This window comes from Melanerpes formicivorus, unplaced genomic scaffold (genome assembly GCF_026170545.1).
Source record: "Melanerpes formicivorus ecotype bairdi unplaced genomic scaffold, bMelFor1.0.p_v2 SCAF_23, whole genome shotgun sequence".
NCBI lineage: Eukaryota > Metazoa > Chordata > Aves > Piciformes > Picidae > Melanerpes > Melanerpes formicivorus.
Genome location: NW_027142375.1, coordinates 8,293,723 through 8,319,715, shown reverse-complemented (window position 1 = coordinate 8,319,715; position 25,993 = coordinate 8,293,723).

Sequence of the window (25,993 nt, the reverse complement as noted above, 5' to 3'; positions counted from 1 at the left end):
CTTATTTTTTTTTTTTTGGTGAAACAATGCAGAACAGAAGTTACACATGAAGTCCTTACTATTTATGATGTGTACTTTGTGCTTTGGGTTGACAACCTTCAAAAGTATGTTTTCATGATTTGTTAAATTACGTGAAATACACTGGGACAAATTTGCAGCCTTTCATGACCTGACCAAGACTGTCACTTAGGCAGCTTCCCAGAAAACTCTTCTTGCTGTTGAAGTAAGGAGCAGCTCTACTATTGATTGCATTAGGATCCACCAAGAAGCACTCATATTTGCATCACAGTGTAAAAATGATACAATCAATGTAACAAAGAAAATAGAGCTGTTAACATGGTTACCCTGATCTACATACAAGTGAACAACATTGAAACACCTCATACTCAGGCAGCTCTGTCACATCAGTTCCCATTGTGGATCATACAGAATGTACAGTGGTTCTCAGACTCTTTAGCGTCCATACCATTCCATGCCTGGACAACTAGCCTATGGGAGCTATTCCAGTAGATGTCCTCTTGCTATCTCAGTGAAGCCACTGAGACTAACATACTGAAGACTGTAAAACTCACTGACTAGATAGCTCTAACCCTGCTCCAGTCCATCTTTCTCTGTGCCAAAATGCAGACGGAAATTGATAGGTTGGACTCGATGATCCTCGAGGTCCTTTCCAACCTAAGTTATACTGTGATACTGTGATACTGTGATTTGAGGCAATGATTTGCTCTCTCCAGCGTGGTCCTTGCTCCGCTGTCTTGGTTTGAGCTAGAACAGAACAAATTTTATTCTGTGATTTTAGTTTTCAGCTCAGTCTCTTTAAAATAATTACACTTTCTGAAGTTAACAGCATGGTTTTGCAGACAGTGTCTGCTTCTGTAAGTGATAACACTTGATGTTTATAGTTCCTACTAAGGATTGGCATGCAGAGTCTTGCTTTTACTTGCTCCCATAGAAACCAAGGCCATTGCCAAATCTTTTGTACCACATTGGGGTGCCATAAACAAGGGTTCACACCTGTGGGGAGGAGTGGATAGGACAGGTGAACCTAAACCGACCAACAAAGTATTCCAATCCATATAAGTCATATTTGATCTAAAGTTGAGGGATCTCAAGGGTTAAGCCTTCTTTTTTGATGGCCAGCATTAGAGGAGGACTCTGTAATTTCTGCCTTTGATCCTCATCTGTCTGTTCCTGGATCCAGTTCCAGAATCCAGCTCCTGAATCTGGTTTCCATCTGCCACTGAGTCCAGTCTGGGACTTCCTAGTGCCTGCCCCACAGCATCAGTGGGGTTGGGTTCAGAATTGGTACATCTTTCATTTTACTGTTATTATTCTCATTAAAGCTGTTTTAGTTTTCTTTTCCAATCGGTAAGTCTCTCTCCTTTATTCTGTTTCTCTTCACCCTCTGGGAAGGGAGAGGGTTTAATACAGAGCATCTGTCATTCATGTAGTGGCCAAGTCCTTCTGTCTCAGGTGAGAAAGATGGGATTGTCCCTGAGTTTTTTACCACATGATTTAGCTAACAGTTAAATTGTGGTCTGAACAGCGTGAAAACAGATCTGATGTGAAAAGAGGGACCCTTGAATACAAAGATTACTTGGGGGTCCAGACCTTTTGAGGCAAAGAAAAACATATTTGAGTGACCAGTCAGGGACCACCTTTAGGGATATGTGTCATGGGTGGTTGCACAGGTCACCACAACGCAGGGTCACTATTCACATAAAGTGAGAACGTTGCAGTGTCATGCCTGTGCTGCTGATTCAGCTCCTTATCAGCCCTTGACTTGGAGCTTTGATAGCTGATGTGACAAACCACAAATAATGGAAGGTCAAACTGAGCAACGTTGTTCACTCTGACCTTCTAATACTTCTGGCTTATTAGATCAGTCATTAGAGTTTCAGCAGGTTGCTAAGTAGCAGAGTACAGTGGCTGTAGGTGCCAAATCCTTACCTCTTCACAGACTGCCTCTCTGTGTAGGTATTAAATACATCCCAATGCAAAAGCTGTATGTTCCTTAAAGGAAAATAGGTTACAAAATAGGGTGAAAAATCACTAAGGAACCAAATATAGAAGATGGCCATGTATAAAAAGAATCTATCACGAAACCAAACCACCACCTCAAAACCAACCCCTGATCAACAACAAAAAGCTCATTGCTATCAGGATAAATAATTTTGTCTTTTCTTTTTATCAAGGGGATATAAGTAATAAGGTAAGAAAATAAGACAATAAGAACCGTCAGAATTTGTCTGCCTCCTCCAAAATTCTGAAGTTAAGGTAGATCAATAGTTTCTATTTTAAGACTCTTTGTTTATGTTTCTTATAATGTGAAATTATCCATTAAAACTGATTTTTTTTTCTCCACACCAGTAATCTGCCAAATGTTAAACATTTTAGAAGAAAAAAAAATGGTTCAGAATTTAAAATCCCACTCTACAATTAATTTTAGAAGCAAGCATAACTGATTTGAGGAATGATTTTGCAGTTAGTTTTTGAGTAGGTCTAGATGGACTTTAAAAAAGGGAGTGGTAGCATCACAAGGGGTATACTAGAAGGAGAAAGATGCTACTAGCACAAACTCCCCTCAAGATTTTCTTCAAGTTTTTCTGGTTGCAAAGCATGCAGCTGTAAAATCTACTGGCAGGACCTATAGATGGTCCTGTGGTAGGTTCATATGGAGCTCGGTAACTGCCATTGCTGTCGCCTCTATATTATTTTGGCTTGTAGAAGGTGATGTTGTGAATCACAAGATGCCAGCTGTTCCAAAGAGCCACCTTGGACAACTGTGGTTCAACAGAGCAGAGATCCTGTTTAGTCAGGATGTTAAAAAAACAAAAAGGAAGGTAAAAACACCCCTCCCTGTATCCCAAAAAGTTAGCACACGAAGAATGTTTAAGGTTGTGCATTCAGCTGAGAGACTAGAAAGGGCAGAATTAAGCTTTCTTTGCCAGCCTTATGAGTTCCTGTTTGTATTATGAATCAATCTTAAAATACACAGTCAATTTTTTTTTCTCCTTTTCCTTTTCCTTTTCCTTTTCCTTTTCCTTTTCCTTTTCCTTTTCCTTTTCCTTTTCCTTTTCCTTTTCCTTTTCCTTTTCCTTTTCCTTTTCCTTTCCCTTTCCCTTTTCCCTTTCCCTTTCCCTTTCCCTTTTTCCTTTTCCTCTTTCTTTTCCTTTTTCTTTCCATTTTTCCTTTTCCTTTTTCTTTTCCTTTTTCTTTTTCTTTTCCCTTTTCTTTTCCCTTTTCTTTCCCTTTTCCTTTTCCCTTTTCTTTCCCTTTTCCTTTTCCCTTTCCCTTTCTCTTTCAATTTTTTCTTTTCCTTTTTTTTTTTTTTTTTTTCTTTCTTTCCCTTTCCCACCCCGCTACAGCATTCTCACTTTGTTCTGGGCATGGGCACAGGTGGTTTTGGGGGAAGAAGCCAGGGTGCTTTAACATCAAAGGCTGGAACAACATGAAAAAGTGAGAAGCTGCTATAAATGAAACCAGAATTAGGAGAAAGCAGGTTCTCTGGGGGAAAACAGAGGAATGTTATTGTGCATAAAAAGGTTCTCCAGGAACCATAATTCTAGAAATGACCTTTCGTCTGTCCTGATTTTGTCCTTGTGGTAGATTCTGGTTCCTCATGTGATTCAAATGAACGCTTCACAGGCAGAATGCACTTGCTGTGTATTCCTTATTTTCTGAGTGCACAACTTCAGGTACTCAGGACCAATTCATGGAAGTGCTGAGTACTCACAGGTGCTGCTGAAATCAGTGGGACTTATGGTTTAAAGTACCATAAAAATGCTAAGCATCTTGGAAAATCTCTCTCTAAGCACATCATACTGAGGATCCCAAATTAGTGGACATTTTCATCAATCCTGGCCATAACGCCTCAGCACTTCAGTTCCCCATCTGTATAGTGGGTCTAACACTGCAGTCTCACTTCACAGGTTTAAAGATAAATTAATTAGTGTTTGAGAAGCACTCAGAAACCCTAGCAAAGAATGCTATAGAAACACCCATAAATATATTAATAATTCAGTATTCCAAACAGGGTTTGAATGATGTGCAGTAAGGAAGGCATGGAGCCACATATTGAGTGATAAGAATAAAAAGAATATTGAACAGCTGCTCACTCAGGGAGCATCGTCCATCCTATGCGCTGAATGATGTATGTGTCTGTGCAGTTAAAGACTTATTATCATGCATATGTGCAATGAGCACAAATTAAAGTTGCAAAGGCAAGTTTAATTATGATTGTTCTGAAGTTGAGAGGACTTAAATTTGCCACATGGACATGTTTGCAACTAAAATATTTTGTGTTAACCTCTCAGTATTTTCAGGTTTTCCTCCTGATGATGTGAAGAGTGTGTCAGTGAAGCCAGCAACCACCTACATAAAGCAGCCACGTGGCTTGGTTCACTCTGGGAGCAAATGTATTGATTTCCAGGGGATCCACACCAGGAGCAAATTTGGCTCAGAACATCTTGTCTCATGTAGCTTCATATTGGCTGCTTGGTAGAAGTAAGGCATTAAATGTGTTGAGAGAGAGTAGCAGGCTTTGCTTTGTCTTTTGGGTTTACTTTGTGTCAGGGTTTTTTTTTTTTTTTTTTTGGTGGTTAATGTAGCATTTGGAGAATCACATAAACTTCCATCCCTAAAATGAAGTTACTGCCAAAGCAAAAATTCCTGTATTTACATATAAATATCCCCATTCAGCATGACTGAATACCTTGCTCATTTATAATGAAATGGCAGCATCCACAACAATCACAATGTAAGACACAGATGTTAGATTAAACTGACTGTACATATCTTTGGATCCAAAGCCAATCTTTCAGAAATTTTACCTGATCCACATGAATAATCCTTACTAAACCTATTCTGAATGATGAGCAGATTCCTAGATAAGATTACTTGATCCCATCTGAAGAATTCATAAGACCTTTACAATAAAAACCACAGAGTGCTGGCCCCTTCTGTCTCACTCAGGGATGTTAAGTCTATTTTTGCTATGCCATCTATCTTTAAATCACAGAGCCAAAGCTTGGATTTTCATAGTAACCTGGAGCAGTTAATGAACATTGTGGTCTTCCATTATTTGTGACCAAACCACAATCTGGTCACTTCAAGCCATTAACACTTCCAGTGCTGGAAAGAATGAGAGTATTTTCAATCTTGTTTGGTCATTTAAACACAAATAAAAATGTCTGTTTCTCCCCCTTTCTTTGTTTTCACTTTATCCTAGATTTTGTAACACATGTGATGGATTCCAAACGAGATGTAGCCCTGCCCCAGTTTATATTTTACCTTGTTATGCCAATTTAAAGGTTATATCAGAGCAAATTCTACCATGCCTTTTGAGGAGAGACTATTTTAAATATTGAACAATTTTGTTTTGTGCAAACCCTTTTATTTTGCACTGTTAAATGCTTTTCTGAACACAGGAAGGAGAAAGCCTTATTGTTTATTTACATAACTCTCCTTTTCCTCTCCCCCCCCCCCCTCCAGAAACATAACTTATTATCTACTCCAAGATTAAAAGCATTCTAAACCACATAAGCTGCGAAAAATAGCTATCTTGTTGATTTTCAGAAAGTGTACAATACTCCATCTAATGTATTCAATGAATTATTTATTTCTTAAAGAGATACAATAAATCTTTACCTACTGTATTTGATGATTTTCATAGTAGGAATAATAAGTAACATGATTTGAGTGTGATTGGAACCAGGTACTGTGAGGGGGGAAGGGAGGTCAATTTAGACTGTTTACCAAGCACGTTGGAAGAGGGTGCATCTGTAAACAGACTGGACATGGCTACCACTCACTCAAAAATTTCATGAGATGAACTAAAATCAGATGTATTTCCACTGAAATTAAAGAGCAGGAATGACTCAAACACTTTTTATTTTGAAGGAGCATCTTAGGTGCAAAAGCACAATAGTGTTGTTCAGTGCCATTGTTCTCCGTTACATTGGAGTGAATCCAAAGTAATTCCATTGATTTCAGTGGACTTTCATTGGGCTAACTGAGAATAGAATCTGACTCCATGTTAGCTGGGGGTGGGGGAAGTGACAAGAATATAAATAACCCCAGATAAGTATCTGAAATACAAATATTCTGCAAGATGGCTTCTATCTTTTAAGACTGATCATATACCACATCAGAAAAATTCAGAATAAATCCTCTCCTTTCATGTTCTAACAGTTTAAAAACATTAAAGCACTGTTGCTTGGGGATTGTTTCTGATGCTATTGTATATTATTAATGTCATGTCCAGAAGAATCCATTGGAGTATCTCAAGAGTACCTAGGAAGTATGTTGTCCCACAACAGACTGTGAATCTGCCAGAAGGTTTGGATTAGTCCAGTTTGAATTCATGGTTATTAAGGGGAGTTGGTGAGTCCTGTGTAACACTGCTGTATGTCTGCACAGTGGCTAACAGCTGAATAAACAGGAGCATGAACACCAAGCCTTTTTTAATTAGTGTTTTCCAATATATTCAGTACAATCTTGCAGAATATTTATGTGCAATAGAGACATTCCAGAGTTTTACAATACCCTTGCCTTGCCTTGTTTTGCCTTGCCTTGTTTTGCCTTGCCTTGCCTTGCCTTGCCTTGCCTTGCCTTGCCTTGCCTTGCCTTCCCTTCCCTTCCCTTCCCTTCCCTTCCCTTCCCTTCCCTTCCCTTCCCTTCCCTTCCCTTCCCTTCCCTTCCCTTCCCTTCCCTTCCCTTCCCTTCCCTTCCCTTCCCTTCCCTTCCCTTCCCTTCCCTTCCCTTCCCTTCCCTTCCCTTCCCTTCCCCACTGTGATTTTTTGAGTGTTAACATTTATTGATGGGATGGGGAATCTCATTCAAGCAGACCATATGTTTTCTAATATACTGCCTCCTTCTCTTGCCTGCTTCTACAGGATGTGCTTTGCAATGGAATCTTGCTCTAGCTAGAATCAGCAGCAAACTGGTGCCATCTCTCTCTACGTTCATGTGTATGCATCATCTACTCACCTCTTAAGGCTTTTGGGATATAGCACCAACGATCTGGAGGAACCAGACCTCAGGGCAATTTATAGACTATAGGTCTGAATATATGTATGTTGTCAATATTTTAGTCATCAAGATACCCAGTCTTCAGGTCATGCTGTTAAATAGCAAACAGACTGACTTAAGTATTTTCAGCCAATACCCTTCCTACTTAAATATGTCTTCTGTAAAAAGCAATTCCAAGCATCTCTTTGCAAAAATGACAGTAATTTGCATCTGTTGAGTGCATGGCAGATTCTGGTTTCATTTTCAGGAATAGTTTACCTTAATAATTCCTGTTAGTCAATAACTTTTGACTGGTAATAAGACACAGTGCTGGCATACCTAAATAGATGAATTCTTGCCTCACTGTTTTTGTTTGGTTTTGTTTTGGTTTTTTTCTTTAAAGCATTTTGATCTTACTCTTCTCTTTTGCACTGGAGTTTTGTGTAACTACCTACTTAATACTTGCACTTCTGCTACTCTGGAAAGCTTTTAAGCTTTTTTTTTTCTCTAACAGTGCAAATTAACTCAGCATAAATGTAGCTCTAAACTTTAGTAGAGACAATAAATAAAGGCCATTTATCTAGCAGTCATACACTTAGGTTCATTTTGTGTGTAAGAGTAAAGCCAGCAATAGCATTAACGTGGCAGTATAAATAGTGTGGCAGCCTACAGGAAATCCCCCCTTAAATACAGCTAAATAGATGCTGATGCCATAAAATCAGCTTATTTCAGGACTGAATTTGGCGTCATCAGATTCAGGTATGCACAGCACTACCTGCTGCACCTCTTTTACCAGCCATGGTGAGGAAAGAGACTTCCCTGTATGGGGATCTCTTGTAAATAGTTGCTTGTTTGTCTGGGTTGGGAGCAGACAGGACCATTCTGGATGCAACATTCCTCACCAGTTCCCTCCATGTTCCTTGCCAGTTCCCTCTGTCTGGAGTAAAGATTTGGTGGCTATGAAGACCCCGTAGGAAGGGCTAAAGTGTAAACTGTTACTTACCTACCTGTGACCAGTAGGCAGCCTCTTTACAGGAAGCATTTGGAAGAATGTGGGGCAAAGTAAACCAAGGATTTTGAATCTGTAATCTCAGCCACATCATTTGGAAGACTTGGGCAAAGCCAAAGATTACAAAATCTGTCTCGAAAGAGCCCTTATCTCTGTGACAAGAAGCATGTTCCTATAGCCTCACAACTGTCACATCCAGCATTTACCATGGCTGCTCAGATTTGTTACAGGATAAAGAATGTACTTGCAGTTTCTCTATGTTTGAAGCTTATTTAGATGATGTACAGCTCAGCTGTGAGTTTTTTGCTTTTATTAAACTGGAGCTTACAGAGAGTCATGTTGAAATAATCCTTCCATATTTTCTTGCTCATTGCTTGCTCGTTTAACTAAGTTCTCCATTTTGATTTGCCAAATACAGTATGGTTGAGGGACCAGGAGCCTTAACTGTGTTCAATGTATGGGAAACCTAACAGCTTTAGTTCTGCCCTGCTTTTGTAGCCAACAGTGTAACAATGTTTTCTCATGGCACTAAGGAAATGTTTTCCAGCTTAACATCAGGTGATTGGACTTGGCAATATCTGTTAAGTCAGCCTTCAAGCTTCTTGATGTTATTTTTAGATTAAAACTTTTACATATTTATTCCTGGCTTTACTGTACTGGGATGAGCTGCTAAATTTCCAGTAAAATATCTCTTAAACAACAATTAGAATAAACTTTCTTAGCTTCACATGCATTTTTTTTTCTTAAAACAAATTATGTTCTTTGATATTAGAAGGGTACCTGGGATTTGGCTATCACTAGAAGTGTGGCCAGCAGGTCAAGGGAGGTGATCCTCCCCCTCTACTCAGCTCTGGTGAGACCCCACCTGGAGTACTGCGTCCAGTTCTGGAGCCCCTATTACAAGAGGGATGTGGAGGTGCTGGAACGTGTCCAGAGAAGGGCCACGAGGATGATCAGAGCGCTGGAGCACCTCTCCTATGAGGACAGACTGAAGGAGTTGGGGCTGTTCAGTCTGCAGAAGAGAAGGCTCCGAGGTGACCTCATTGTGGCCTTCCAGTATCTGAAGGGGGCCTAGAAGAAGGCTGGGGAGGGACTTCTCAGGATAGGACTAGGGGGAATGGAATGAAGCTGGAGGTGGGGAGATTCAGGCTGGATGTGAGGAGGAGGTTCTTCACCATGAGAGTGGTGAAGCCCTGGAATGGGTTGTCCAGGGAGGTGGTCAAGGCCCCATCCCTGGGGGTGTTTAAGAGCAGGCTGGATGAGGCTCTGTCCAGCCTGATCTAGTGTGGGGTGTCCCTGGCCATGGCAGGGGGGTTGGAACTAGATGATCCTTGTGGTCCCTTCCAACCCTAAATGAAACTATGAAACTATGAAACTGTCCTTGTGGTCCCTTCCAACCCTTACTGATACTATGATACTATCATACTAATAAATTGCACCTGCACATCAGCATTGCTATAGGAGTGTTGTGTCCCATTAAGGTATTAAATTTTTGTGAGGCATGATGGACAATTGGAGCAGGTTCAGAAAGCTGCAGGAATGATTGGAGGCTCAGAAAGCACTCCTCACAGTGACAGCCTGAAGGAACTCAATCTACTTAGGTTATTTAAAAAGTAAAGCAGCAGCCTGATTGTGGTCTACAACCTTCTACATAGCAAGGTATTAGCTGAGGCAGGAAGATTCTGAATTCAAAAGAAAAAGGGATGGAAATAAAAAGGGAAGGGGAAAGGAAGGGAAGGGAAGGGGAGGGAAGGGAAAGGAAGGGGAGGGAAGGGAAGAGGAGGGAAGGGAAGAGGAGAGAAGGGAAGGGAAGGGAAGGGAAGGGAAGGGAAGGGAAGGGAAGGGAAGGGAAGAGAAGGGAAGGGAAGGGAAGGGAAGGGAAGGGAGGGGAGGGGAAGGGAAGGGAAGGGAAGGGAAGGGAAGGGAAGGGAAGGGAAGGGAAGGGAAGGGAAGGGAAGGGAAGGGAAGGGAAGGGAAGGGAAGGGAAGGGAAGGGAAGGGAAGGGAAGGGAAGGGAAGGGAAGGCCCTATGTAACTTGATTAAATGGTGAAAGTCAACGTCAGCAGTTTTCAAAGTGGAAACTTTTGGGGAGGGAGAGCAATTAACCAGTGGGAAAGAGCGCCGAAGGATACGATCAATTTTATACACGTTAAATCAAAGCTGCATGTTTTTCTGAAGGTACACTGCAGTCTTACCACAAGCTGTGGCTTGAGGCAGAAATTGTTGGGAGAACTCCCATGCCGTGTGTTCTGCAGGAAGGCAGAGCACGCTGTCGTAACTCTCTTGGCTGAGAATCTGTGGTCCACGTCCAAGTGCAAGCACGAGGCATTCTTCCAGCAGTGTCTCTAAATTTATAGTAAGTGCTGTCCAGCACTTAATCCTTTATAAAGAATAGCAAGTCTCCAGTTATTCAGATTGCTCCCCCCCTTTTTTTTCCCTTTCCCCTCAGTGTATAGAACATGGGATCAAATTATCATTACCTTTTTTTTTTAATTAATTTTTAATTTATCTTTTTTTTTTTTTTGGTGGGAGGGCAAACTTTATCTCATGCAGGAACTGTGAGGGAAAAAAAAACCCAAGTAAAAAAGTGCCTGGATACCATCAACTTCCTCCATCTCTTCTAGCAGCTCCAGAAGCATGCATATTTTTCTCGTTAAGATTAATTAGGCTTTGTAGAAAAGAATACGGAAAGAGATTACAAAAGCAAATGATGATGCCTAAGTAGAATGATGGTGCCTAAGAAGATGGGAGCTGTAGTTTATTTTTCCTGTAATTGTAGTCCATACCTCTAGAGCAGATTTTTGTGAATTGGTAGTAGGAAGTTTCTCAGTCACTTGTAATCTAGATTTGCTCTGTCATTGGCACTCGTGGCAACTGGCTTTTAAATGAAGGTAGTGGGAAAGGACTTGTTTGTAGAGCTCTGTTAGAACAAGTTGCCTAGGGAAGGCACAGAATCTGTATTTGTCTTAATTTTTGCTCCCTTCAGCATTCACCTGGGCTAGGGACTAGTAACCTCCAGGCACCCAAACTGATCCAGTAACCCAGACTGAATGCATCTACAAATTCTTTCTTCTGTGGTGCTTTAGAGGCAGGCAGACTTACCCCAGGGAGAAGCAAGTTTCCATCTTTAGAGAAGGAAGGCACCCAAAGGTGTTTCTAGAAACCACTGAAGTTGAGAAACAAAGCATTTCTCCATCTTTGCCAATCCTCTGGCCTCTATGTATTGCAGAAAGGCTACAGAATCATGTAATGTTGTCAAATGTTGCATAATGAGCTAACTTAAGAACACATTGCTGGGCCTTTCTCTGAATTCTTGTCTTTTGTTGTCCTGTTTTCCACCCAGAAGGCAATTTGAAACTCTCAATATGTTAATTAAGGTGCTTTTATTTTATTTTTAAAAAACCTTTGTCTTGGTGCATGTCTACCTAAGGCTCATGCAAGCCTTTACATATTTCCATATTTTCAGCATATTTTATGCAAATAGTTGTTAAAAATGAAAATTCTAATTCCAAATGAAGAAAATTCATGACATGCATCTTGTGTTGCAGTTTAATCACTCTATACCCAGGAAAGTATTGACAGTTGTCCCGTGGAAGCTATTAAAGTTCCTGTCCAAGGTTAAATGAAATTGCAGTTTATCAGAGCAGCATTGAGAAAATAAGGGAATCTGTTCATGGCTCTTGATTAATGCCAAGCATGATCAACACAAGGGGGTTCATTAAGCTATACATCATGTGGGTAATTTAACATGTCATTGTGCCTGCTGTCTGCTTTAACTCTCTGCATAACCCAGTGTTCTCAACTTGTTCAGCCCTGCACCTGAAGTGTTGTGTCCCAGGCTTCGACATGCTTGGATTGGCTCAGAATTTGCATTTACACAAATCCCTTTTTTATGACAATTGTTCTTTTTTGATATAACATTTACATTTCCCACAGCTGCACGGTTTTCTGCCTTGTCTAAATATTCTTGTAATGCATTAGTATTTATGTGAGAGATGCAAAGTGTCCTTCATTGTCTAGGTTTTCCTTGATTTTTTAGTTTTGTCTACCTTTTGGGCAGCTGGTTTTGAACAAGAGAGGCAGAATGAAAGTAATTTACTATTGGTCTTGGGAGAGAACAGCCACTTCAATTCCCAGTGAAGGACTGTATCTCCATACATGATTGAGCCACATGTGACTCAACTCTGAAGGCTGGAGAAGGCAAGGCTTTCTATGAACAGCTAGTAGAAATCTCCTGATTACAGGCCCTTATCCTCCTGGGGGATTTCAACCACACAGACATCTGCTGGGGAGGAAGCATAGCACTGTGCAAACAATCCAAAAAGCTTTCAGACCATTGAGAGGAATTTCATAGCTCAAATACCAACCAGATCATGCTTTATCAGCCTGATTGCTTGATATGGTGGAATGAGCAGCTTTGGTAGAGTTGCATAATGGCTAGACTCTATGATCTTAGAGGTCTTTTCCAACCAAAACAGTTCTATGATTCTAAGCTCAGTTTTGGCAGTTAAAAAATGCTGCAATGGCCTACTAATACTCTACTGTACTGTAACTGAAAGCATAGGAACATCCAGCTGTGTATCTGTATGTATGCCCAGGCTGTGTCCAAGACCATGTTGGGATGGAAATGCTGTAGAATACACTATTCCTGTACCCCTATTTCCTCCCTATATTCATCCTTAGGCCCATCTTCCCTGATCTCTGCGGGAGAGAAATCTGAATGCACAGAGGGGAAGGCAACTGCAGCTTTTGCGTAATCCATGGCCAAGACTTAGGGTCTAGCAGCAGGATTCCTAAGTCTTTAAGGACTTGGGGTTTTTTGTACTCTTTGTTCTACTCTGAAGCTTACAACAGTGACAAAACTGGCAAGGTACAGTGGTGCTGAGATCGTGCATGCAGTATCCTTCCAATGAAGACCTGTAACATCCCCCCTCACTGCTGCTGCTAGTGCTACCAGTAAAGTACAGCATGGACCAGCCATGAGCATTTTTGAAATTTAACTTGGTACTGATGATTTTAGAAAAGTTCTGTCACTCACTTCCATTAGCAGACAGCTTCTAGTGGCTGTTTGCTGTGCTGTTACTTTCATTAGCTCTGGGAATCTACTCAAGTCAAAAGCTACTGCATTTATTCTTCCAAGTGTAACAAAGCTGTCAAACAGAGGAGTCACAGTAATAAGTGATTTACAGGAGGAGCATCTACAAATTCAAGCAGCACAATTCAGAGTATCTAGTATGTTTCATTTTCCTTCTATTCACTTGTTTTCATGTGGTTTCTGGGGCTAGCTGTGTTTGTGGAATCCAGAAATGACTGTGCCCGAACTTTCAAAGCATTCTCATAAGGATTTTATCTTAGCTATGTATTTCTTTTTTATATTAAAAATCAGATTTGCTGTCCACATCTGGAGAAATTAAGTGTCTAATTTCTTTTAGTATAAAGACAGAGAGTTTAAGTAAAAATAGATGTTACAGTGCAAAGGTTGTTTATCAGTTATTAATTGGCTACAATAAGTAACACAGAACAGTTGTTCAATATGAAGTTAGCAAGTTGGCCCTTAGCTACAACTATTTTCTCTGCTCTGTGGTGTAAATACCTTTTTCTTTGAAATCTAGAATAGTTTTCGAGTATTCATAGTTCCACACTGGAATACTTTTTGAAAGATACTGTATTGTCTTCTGCTACTGTTAATTAACAAAGGTTTATTTACAAGACAATAATTAATTATACTTCTGGGATGCTCAAAAGTCTAACATAAATCAAAGCAGACTTGATAAGAAGCAATGAAAGTCTCACATAATTAAGCAGGGCACTAGAGACCAATTGTTTATAAAATGATTTTGCTGGGGCTAATTGACACTAATTATTTAATCTGATTTTCTTCTTCCAGGAAATGCTTCCACTGATTCAGAGTTCTCAGCTGATGGCACAAGCACATTTGACTTCTTCAAGGTGTTTTCACTGTATCAACACAGAGGCTTGTCAGCTATTACCTTCACTAGATTTTCCTTTTGTATCAAAGCAGCAGAGAAGGATGGAAAATGATGATCATTAAGGTTTGGCAATAATTTCCTAAGTACATGGAGTATTGAAGTGTTGTAAAAGCTAAGCGAGGTAATGACTTAGTTGATGATAAAAGTTAATTACAGTAAAGGCAGCCTTAGGAAAACAAGCATTAAACATATTTGCAGGCCAACCAATAATTTAGCTCACTTAGTACAGCTCTCCAGATACTACAAAAATTTTAATTACAAATTTATTTCTAGGTAAGATCAGTAACATTTCCCTGATGCTTAATTATCTCTTGTTTGATAAGTATCAGCATGTGGCACAAGCAACTATTAGTGGAGTTCTTGCAAGGAACTGAATTTTACTGAATGTTACTGAATTTCTTGTGCTATTTTATTGGATCACTACTCAGGTGATACAGACTCATCATGTCATACAGTTCTGCCATGTCTTGTACCCACATAGAAATAGGAGCAAAATAGAGACGACCAAGTTGAATAGGCTAATGCTAACATACTATTATATTATTTCCAGGCATGACATTTATTTTATAGACATACTGTTACTTGGTCAGTTAACATACTTGGGAAGTTGTTTATGTGTATTTTTAGCCTGCTTTCTTAAGGTAACAAGGTTAATGTGATATATTGATATATATGTATATCTGTATCTACATCATCACTATCATCTATATCAATCTCTCTCTCTCTCTCTCTCTCTCCTTATTGCCTAGGAAGGTTGTGGATGCCTCCTCCCTGGGGACATTCAAGGCCAGGTTGGATGAGGCATTGAGCAGCTGAGACTTGTTGAAAGGTGTCCCTGCCTAAGGCGGGGAGCTTGCAGTAGATGAGTGATAAGGTCCCTTTTAACATAAGCTATTCTGATTCTGTGATCTACCAGGATAACTAGACACTTCCTTCACCAAAGTTTTTTACTCATTGATCAAGGAAGAGATGGATCAATTGCATGAATTTCCAGTGAAATTCAGGAGAACAGAAGTTTGCATAGTAGGAAAAGACATGTATTAGAATCCTAACAGAGAAAATGGCTTCAGTGTAAGTGCATACTACTAAACAACAGAAAATCCAGGACACAGCCTAAGACTAGTTACACAACTAATGTTTCTTATGCACTATGGAAGTAATTATCATGGCAGAGTTTTGGGTTTGTGGTTTGCAAGCATTTGATTTCAAGCACATAGGTGTATTTATCCTCTTTGAAGTTTAAAGAATTTTCAGCATTAACTGTGTAATTCTCTAAGCCAGAGGGCTACTAAGGTACATGAATAGCCCTTTCAATTGCAAAGCATCCATTCACATGTATATTTAAAGGTGCTTTTCTTCACTCTCTGGAGTTACATATCCACATATGTTCCCCCCCCCCCCCCCACCAAATGTTTCAAAGAGTCTTTTAAGAATAATTGGATCATTTAAAAAATAATTGTATCATTTTAAAGATTCAAAGTATGATCCAGTCCCCAAGACCTTGTCTCCAGCACTGTTCTTACACATCACCTTACATCAGGAATTAGCACTGCATTCAAAACCCAGTAATTCTGATATCATGATTATGATTGCTACCATTACTATTCTGACAGCACAAAGAATATCCTCCCTCAAATAGTTTCTTCAAACTATTCTTTAGGCTCTACTTCTGACTACTGGGAGAGTTTCAGCAAGTAGTATTGGGCCAAGCTTTGCAAAATGACCCAATACCTCACAGAATAAGTGATTCAGTGACAATGAGTCACTGATCACTTCTGCCAGGAGCTGCAGAAATGGTGGCTTATCGAGGGCATTCATACTAGTAGAACTAGTGTAGACTTACCTATGTTCTGACCAGATCATAACAAATAACTATTACTAGTAATTTTTAAATGAAATTACTTCATAACCAAAATCCTTGTTTATCACCAGGGTTTTCCTATCCTGAGATGTGTACCTAAGAGTTCACATCTCACAAAGTCTCAGGCCAGTGTTGCCACTCTGATTTTTAATTAAACTTTGAAAATGCCACAGGATGCTTGGATAAAAGCTGCTGTAGTGTATAAAGCTGTCTACATGCAAATACAAGCAATAATAGTAAGTTGTTAGTAGCAATTATTAATAGCATCTTATGCATAAATAACAAATTTATGAGGGCTGGCTATTTTCTTCTTGCATCTACCAGGAAATCCCTTGAGTGTTAGTTAACAAAATCCTCACATGAATAACAGTTGGCATGAGGTAGAAATGCTAGCAAGTGATCAAACCACAAAGGACCCTTCATGTGTCCAAGGTGAGAGCCAAATATCTGTGTCTCTAGGCCTGTATGTACATGTGTTACTTCTGTGAAGTCGTTTCTTATGGTAAGCTACAAGAACACAGCAGAAATAATTGTTTTCTATCTCCCTGGGTTTTTATCTTGATGCTGATTTTAAACTAACTTAAATCAATTTCAATTGAGTTTGCTTGTATGCACCTTGTAGGGGAGATTTAATCAGTCTGTTATAAATTTACTTTTAACAGGCAAGGTAAAAGATGGCTTAGTGTTGAAATGTAATTATCTGTATATAAATGGCTCTTGTATAGAGAGGCAATAGAACAATATGGTTTTGAGGATATCTCAGAGCTGTGCTTCAAAACTGAGAGAAGGATATTGCATTTTAAATAATTACTTTATAAACAGAGAAACTGTGGCTGTGAGGGGAAAAATGCATGAAGTTGTAAACTATAATATGAAAATATGAGCAAGTAAGCATTTAAAGATGAAAGCAAAGGGAGAGTTGAGCGCTAAAATGGGGTGGAAAAATTGTGTGAGAGAGACGACCTAAGTCTATATTTTGTTATTTCAGCTATGAGTATCACGTAGCCTCAGGATTTTTCAGATGATTTTCCCAAATAATTAGGCAAGCTTATATTAGGCAGTACAGAATAAATACCCTGGCCTTTTTAAAATGCACTGTGCCATCGTTAGCCTAGTTCTAAGACAAAGTGCTCTGTATTTGCTCAGATTTTCTGTGTATTCCCAGATGGGATTCAAGGTGTTGAATTTTATTTCTCAACTCCTAACTGGCTGGGGTGTCAGGGTGGGGGTGGATCTCTCCTTCCCCAAAACATACTGTTGCAGCTGCAGACAAGGAACACAGATTTCCAGAGACTGTAGTGTGTCCTGGAGTATCACAGTCTGGTCACAACTTGCTTCATGGCTGAACATAGATGTGTTTTGCGCCAGGGGAGGTTTAGACTCGAGGTGAGGAGGAAGTTCTTCACTGAGCGAGTCATTCCTCATTGGAACAGGCTGCCCAGGGAGGTGGTTGAGTCACCGTCCCTGGAGATGTTCAAGAGGAGATTGGACGTGGCACTTGGTGCCATGGTCTAGTCATGAGGTCTGTGTTGATAGGTTGGACTCGATGATCCTCGAGGTCCTTTCCAACCTAAGTTATACTGTGATACTGTGATACTGTGTACGCACTTCTCACCTCCCTGCTAAGACTGCTATCCATCTTTGTGGCCAGATTTTTACATTTTCTGTTTTATGGGACAGGCTCCACAAGCACTGAAACTCTGTGGGAAGACAGAAAACATCTGGTTTGACCAGAACAAGAGGACACAGTCTCAAGCTGCACCAGGGGAGGTTTAGACTGGATGTTAGGAAAAAATTCTTCATGGAGAGAGTGATTGCCCATTGGAATGGGCTGCCTGGGGAGGTGGTGGAGTTGCCATCATTGGGGGTGTTTAGGAGGAGACTTGATGGGGTGCTTGGTGCCATGGTTTAATTGATTAGATGGTGTTGGATGATGGGTTGGACACGACAATCTCAAAGGTCTCTTCCAACCTGGTCTGGTCTGGTCTATTCTATTCTATTCTATTCTATTCTATTCTATTCTATTCTATTCTATTCTATTCTATTCTACTCTACTCTACTCTACTCTACTCTACTCTACTCTACTCTACTCTACTCTACTCTACTCTATTCTATTCTATATGTGCTTGTAACTGTACAGTCAATGTATCACATCTAGAGCACAAGGAATAAATTTTGGTTCTAACTTCTGGAACTGAGTAACTAGGCCTTGCTTAGTCTGAGTACGTTATCAGTTTAAAAGCCAGTACCACCCAGTAGCAAAGTTCTGTGTATGTGAAGCAGGGTCCACAATGTGATTTAGCCTTTGTTTGAAGATGCTGTGGCATACACTACCAGGAGAGCTGGAGTCTGACAGACCTAAGTTTCTTCCATGAACAATCTGCCAAATTAGGTACACCAAAGGCAACCTGTATGCTAAGAAGCAGCATGAGGATAAAATGGCTTCAGTATCTGTATTGATTGAGAACTTTTTGTCAGCAATTTTATCCTTCCTACAGCCACAGAGTTTCTTCCACTCAAATATAACACCTCCAATACATATCTAATGAAGTACACTTTGTGAGTTTTTCAGTTTAACCAAATTTGGGATGAAGGAGTTGTCAGGTATTTTATCATGCTAATGTCAATAGGAATTTGTATCCTGTGGAGATTTTATGAAGAACAGCCTGCTGCTGAGTGCTACAGAGCCACAACTGTACATCAGGATCAAGGATACAAGAGAATAATTTCTATCTCCTGTCTTATACTGAGCCTGGTAATCAATGGGAAGCAAAGCAGAATCAATTTTAATTGATCAGTTAGGTTTTTAAATAATTGGCATTCACTCCAGTCTCTTGACAAAACAACAACTGGTGTTAGGGGTTTGGCACTTTTCAGCTCTTTCTTCCACTGTGTAGCTGCTGCTGCGATGCAGGAGGTGCCCTCAGGGTACACAGCACAGCTCCCCATGTACATCCTGGTGCTGCAAATGAAACTCAGATAAGTAGGAATGGTTCAATGCAGCACCAGGGTGTGTTTTAGGAGTGCTCTGTTCTGTGCAGAGCAGAAGTTAGGCTCACCTTTGGATGCTGTAGGTTTTGTCCTTTGATTTGCTCCTACCAATTCCAGCCCTGTAAAGAAGTGAGCCTAGCTTCAGCAGCAGAGCATCAGAAAACCTGAGAATGACACCATAGTTTCTCTCACATGATCCAGAGGGCTAACTAATGGCAGCAGTGAGAGCAGCAAGATTGTCACTGTGGAAGATGCTTTATTGGTGTAAATATTTTGGGACAAGTAGTGCTGATGTACGTACATGTCTTCTGCAGGGAGCAGAGGAAACATTGATGGCCTTTGCACCCAATAAACCTCTCCTTGGTTTCTAGGAGTGGATTTAGACATGGATGTATCTGTCCCAGTCCTGGCCTCTCTGTACCTGTAATCACTACTGAGACATTCACTCAGCATTGGATTGGGTAAAGCTGCTGGTACATATTTTGAGATAACATCTCATGTTAAGTAACTTCCACTTCAACAGCTAATCACAATGAATCTTGACCTTCTGAGACTGGGTTATAGACTCTTTGGCTGTCAGGTCTGCATGCTTTCCATAGGTGTATCTGTGCAGTTGCCCTTAGGCCAATATGACAGCCATCTGGGACTTTTAAAATGATATACATAAGACCTTTCTAGGATCTAGTCCTTCATCTCTCCCTTTTGATTTCCCAACTCTGAGATCTGTTGTAGAGACGTGGTGTAAAAATCATTACAGGTTTTGAGGTGCTCAAACTGATCTGTGCCTCCAGCAGCATGCAGTCTTGGGGACTCCCTGCATGGTTACCTCTTGGTAAGGAAAATAATACCTGAAATCTACCACTGTACACAGTGTTGCTGTAAAGCACAGTGGTTTGCTGGCTGCCTGTTTAGCCAAAAGTATGGAAAAACATATACTGAGACATGTAATATTAGTAAGAAATCATTCCAGATCCTGTGATGTGGAAAGTGCTTCTTAATTGACTTTCTGGTATTGTGCCTGAATTTATGTTGTTCAGTACTTGCCATAGATGCCAATTTTTTACTGTGTAAATATGACAGAAGCATATTGATCACTTGTCCTAAGTGCTTAATCAAACACTATTACCCTGCTAACCATGAACTAGCTAACAGAAAGTTATTGCCTCAAAATGTTACTATGGATCAGCTTTGGATAAAGAAAAATAATAATTCATGCCTTTTTTTCTTGGGTGTGATAGAAACCTCCACTTCCTGCAACCAAAATGTTTTTACACTTTACTATTAAGCTTCATTGTGGTTTTGTCTACTTTCATGTAAAGTCTACTGGTTCACTAGAAAGCTTACTCCACATAAACTGATAATTGGATGCTGTTGAAAGAATGAAGTTCATTGATCTGGTCAATGACCACAGACATTACTGAAGTAAACCTCTTAACAGTGCTGGGGTGTATTTTGGCCACAATCAATCCCTTGTAGTTTTTTGTTTTATTTGGCACTATCTGCATTGATCCAAACCTGGAGATTTAATATCTAAAATTTATCTTGACTGAAAGTTCCATTACTTTTCAGTCAAGGCAAACTTCTCATCCTTTATTATAGATTAAAAATCCACTGTGAAAATCTCTGCAAGTCATCTGTGGGTACCTGTTGCACCTGTATCCACATGCCAGAAGCGGAAAGAGAGTCATATTCAGAGGGCTGGGCTTCAAATAAATGAGACATTGCATGTGTTGATGTTGAACAGAATGTTTTGTAATACCTAATGTGAGTGAGATGCCAAATATGAAGACTTACTATTTGCTTCTCTATGCTTGGCAGTAGTGAAAGTTCTGAGAAAACCTACAGTACTGATACAATATTAAGTTATTTTTCTGTGTAAAGGACACATGAAAGTGAGTAGAAGAAAGCAGTGCTCTAACTTCCTTATATTCCAAAACCAGAATTAATAGAAAGGTCATTGAATGGTTGTTCTAGGTAACTATAGATAGGAGATAATCAAAGTACAAGTACCCATTCAGCAGGAGTAGACCTTGCAAGAGATTTGATAGTAGAGGATTTAATTTCCCTGGTGACCTAAGTGAGATAGCATAGTTTTATCTTTTTCAGAAAATTAAGGGTAAATTTTCTGGCTCAATAACTCTCACTAACTACATTTAGATAAGCATTTTGTGTGTTTATGAAGTTGTTTATTTGTTATAATAATACCAACGATCTAATAAAGATAAGAATTTAGATGGAAGTCAACAAACTTCCCATTGTGCAGCTGCCTCATTTCAAACAGTAAGAATAATTTAAATGATAAAGTGCACTCTCTTGTTTCATTAGGAGACCAAAATTAGTCATTGTGGAAATGTTTCAAATTGTGAGAAGCAGCTTTCATTCTCTGTGCGAAGAGATAGACATATATGTGCAGTGAATGGTCTAACATTTCATTGCAGTATTGTTTTGTCTTTAGAGAAAGAGGTCTGGAAAGGGCACATGTTTCATAAGCAAGACAGTAAATTGCATGTAATGATAGAAGCACAGTCCACTTTTGGGAAAGAATGTTAGTTAGAGTAGCTGCAGTACTATAAAGGCTAATGATTTAACTTACTGCAGCAAGATCTCTGGAATTTCACACAGTAGAAACGGGAGAATGTTCCACTCTGCTTTTGAATTCTGTATAGAATAAATATCTGTTCATTATCTTGTATCTGTATGCATATGCAGCAAACTCTGAAGCCTGACTGTCAGAGAGAAGAGATTAGTCTGTGTCTGTTAAACAGTCAAGTCCTCTAAATGCTTTTATGTTCTTGTATCTTAAAAGCTCTGTTTGCCCTTGTATATGCAATATGCAGTGTGGTGTATCATCAAAAGAAAAGCTACTGAGTTTGTGCATGCATGTGTAGTAATTGATTTTTTCCAAAGTACTTGCTTGGGTGCAGTATTGCATATTTTGAGGGCAAGATCAAATCGCAGTGTTGAAGAAGAAGCCACTGCAAATGAGGTAGCGAATACAGGAGCACATGTGGCAACCAGATTTGGAATGCAGACATTCTGAAGCAGTGCCCTTTCTGGGAAATCAAGATAAATTTCTGTGATAGAAAGGTCTGGGAAAACAATTGTGCTAGGGAACAAAAAGGCCTAGGTACCGGCCTTCATCTTAAAATAAACTGTGTGATAGCCATGAAAAGGGAAACCATGGCCTCACCAGAGAGTGGGCTCCACAGGGCCTTGCCAGAGTTCAATTGCCTACTGCCCCTTTAGCAAGATTACCCACTGTGAGCCATCCACTGGGATCCATAATTGCAACAGCAAAAATACTCCATAAAGATTGGACAGTTTAGGGAAATACAAACACTTGCACTGAGCAGATAACATATGAGAGGAAGCCAAGAGGGTTGGGTTTCCTCAGCCTGGAAAACAGATGACTAAAGAGAGATCCATCTTCTGTCATCATCTCTATTGTAGAGAAGACGAAACCAGACTCTTCTTATAGGTGCACAGTAGAAGAACAAGTGGCAGTGGACCCAAGCTGAAACACGGGAAATTCCTCTGAAGGAGAGATTCTTCATAAGGACATTGATTTAGCACTGGGACAAGTTGCCCAAAAAAATCAGTGAAATTCCCATCCTTGGAGATATTACAAACTCAGCTGGATGAGGCCCTAGGAAACTTGATCTACCTCTGAAGGCAGCGGTGGAACTCATTGACCTGCTGCTGTCCCTGCTGTCCCTTCCGCCAAAGTACTTGAGCATTTAGAATGAAAAAACAAGTGCAGAGTTCTTTGCAAGGCCAGTCAAATACTCCCCAGAAGGGGGATACATTCATGCCTGTGCTGTATGCTCTTTGGGGCAGGGATTTTCAGTTGCCTCAGTAGCCTCAGCAACAGTGGAATCCCTGTCTTTCTCTAGGCCTCTTCTGAGTTATAGCAACACAAATATCAGAAAAGAAAGATGGCTCCACCAGATGAAAAGGAGGCCAAGGGTTATCAAATATCTGAACTGTAGGATAGCTGATAATAAGAACAGAAGTTCTATCAGAGTCATGCCTCTAGGTGGAGAAGGAGGCAGATTGACAAATCCAAAGATACTGCTTTTTCAGAGATGTGGCCAATCATGTGATGAGTCTGTGACTGTTTGGGATGGAGAACAAATGCGCTGTCTGGACTGTGACAAGCAGTTTGGATGTCTTGTGATGTGATTTGACATCTTCTTTGTGATTTTCATAGTGTAGATGGCTTTGATCAAAGCATATGGCCCTCCCATGCATCTTCAAAAGCAGTGTGGCTTGTTTCAACTAAAATTTGGTCACTCTCAGAGTAAGGGAATGCTCATGGAAACAAAAGTACAGCCAAGTATTATCCATCTCACTACCAAAAAAGTATCCTTGCCTGGGAAGAAGTGACAGATGGCTTACCATGCGTAGCCCTGTAATTCACAACCTGCTTTATGTGGACCTCCTGGCAATGGCTTTCTTCTCTCCCTCATTTCCATTTCCATTCCCACTCCCACCATCCCTTGGGCCTTTGCCATCACCCTCCCACTCTCTCCCCATTCCTACATTGTCTCTCTCACAGCACTGTTGCTGCTTCCTTCCTGCACTTTCCTTACAGGGACAAGCTGAACTGCAGGTTCAGGGGATGTCTGCCAACACAAGGTGGTGAGGAAAGCCACTGTGGTGCTGCTCCTGATTATTGACATTCTCATTAGTGTTATGTATCTCAGCTTCTGGGAACTGCTCTTATAGTCTACTATAGTCTGATGTGTGGATGTTTTTCACCTCAAAACATTGTTTCATTTAAATTATAAGGGAGAGAGAGTGTGTAAAATGTTTATTTCATTTACCTGGGACACTCTGTGGTAAGTTTTACTCAGCTCCTCAGCTGTGATTTGATTGTTGTGATGCAAAGCTTACCCAGCTGTAGATGCCCTGTTGGACTGTTTGTGCACATTTCAGGGGAGGGAATCAGGTTTGGATAAACACAGAATCCTTTTGAACCTGTGTCCAAATACAGAAGTTTTTAAAGTTCAGTAAAACTTGCTGACTTTTACAACATTTAACTGTAGTGGTGAGAAGGTGAGAAATGCTGATGCTGAAACACCAGAGAAAGGAATCATGCATCACCCCTGGAATGACAGGAAGAAGGAAGTGCAATCTCTTTGTTTCTTGAACCTTTCCACCTGAGGGATATAGCCCACACAGGTTGTGTGAAGTTCAAACATGGTTGTGTCCAAACTGGATTTCCCAAGATCCAATCACATTGAAACAGACATTCAGTGCTCCCTCTGAGCTCTTTACACCTGCTTTCCTTAATGAAATGACTTCAGTGACTGTTGCTCTCTCTGGTTGCTGCCTGTGATTGTTTATGAATGGCCTGACTAGGCTGGCATGTTTCTGGACAGGGATGCCAGCACATTGGAATGGATGCTGGCGTCAGCTCAGAAATTTTACCACTCAGTTCAGCAGAAAATGTGAAATTTGGAGGGAGCTATGGCCCACTGCCATTAGCAGGCTGTAAAGACAAGGGGCATTGCAAACCAATGAAGTTGGTGGGGGGCTTGGAACACAAGCCCTATGAGGAGAGGCTGAGGGAGCTGGGGCTGCTTAGCCTGGAGAGGAGGAGACTCAGGGGTGACCTTATTGCTCTCTACAACTACCTGAAGCGGGGTTGTAAACAGGCAGAGGTTGGTCTCTTCTCCCAGGCAGCCAGCACCAGAACAAGAGGACGCATTCTCAGGCTGCGCCAGGGGAAGTTCAGGCTGGAGGTCAGAAGAAAGTTTGACACAGAGAGAGAGATTGCCCATTGGAATGGGCTGCCCGGGGAGGTGGTGGAATCGCTATCATTGGAGGTGTTCAGGAGGAGACTTGACAGGGTGCTTAGTTGCATGGTTTAGTTGATTAGGTGGTGTTGGATGCTAGGTTGGACGTGATGATCTTGAAGGTCTCTTCCAACCTGGTTTATTCTATCAGGATGCCATCCCTTTCTCAATAGTTTTCCAGTGCTGGAGAAAGACAAAGCTCTCTGGCTGTAGGGCTGGCACATCTCTGAACACAGGCTGAGTAGTCAGACCCAGTCAATTTGATTTAAAAAGGAGACATCACACACAGAGGCCCAGAGTCCAAAATAGGTTTGGGAGAAAGTGCAGCTCTGCTTTCACTTTCTGCTTCCAAAACACCTCTGGTCTTTTGGAAACCTCCTGATTGCCTGTCTCCTTAAATAGCCCTGCACGGCAAGAGAAACTCTATTACGCAGTCTGGGAGATTTGTGTAAGTCTCCCTGAGGTTGTAAAAAAGTTCTAATATTATTGATTTAGGAATGCTGTATCTGAAGTCTTCGAAGTTTTAAGGCACTCTTAAGATTAGGTGTTAAGAATAAAAATGAAAACTAAGTTTTGAATCAAAACCCTGCACTAGTTTTTGGGTTTTGCTTTGAATAAAAGCAGATATTGCCCCAAACTTACCCAATATTCAGCAAGCTTTACACATAACTTCCAGTCAACTATTCTACCAGTTGTAACCTAGGAGCATTAATTGATATACACATGGAAAATGTTGATGATGATTTAAATTAAAAATAGGGTTTCAATACAAATGCAGTGGTAATAAATTTGGCAATGGTGAGAGGGAAAAATCTCTTGTGGTCTGTATTGCTCTAATTGCCAGATTGTTAGACTCTTTTGAGTTTTAGGTGGGGCCTCCATACCAGGGGAAACTGCTCAGAAATGGCAAAGTTTCATAACAATTTAAACAAATCTTAATAAAATTAAGCCAATCTTAAAAAAAAAAAATCATAAACAATGCTGACATAAATAACCAGCTTTAATTTAACCTTTTGGTGATTTTTCTTCTCAAGGAATAATGTGATTTTAGTTAATAAAGTCTAAACCTGTTGCTGTATAAAGAAAATAGCCACTACAGCATTTGTGATGGCTTTTTTTTTGGGGGGGGTGGGGAGGTTGGTTTGCTTGTTTGGTTAATCACAAGGATGATTTACTTACAGATTTAAGAACCATCCCTAGGGTAAAGTCTAGGCTAGCTTTGTAGAGAAGATATATCTGGCATGAAAAAATTTCTCTCAGCAATTCTGGGAGGTGATCTGCTGACTCAGATGGATTATTCCAAAGAGGAAGACATACTTGCTAAAGTGGC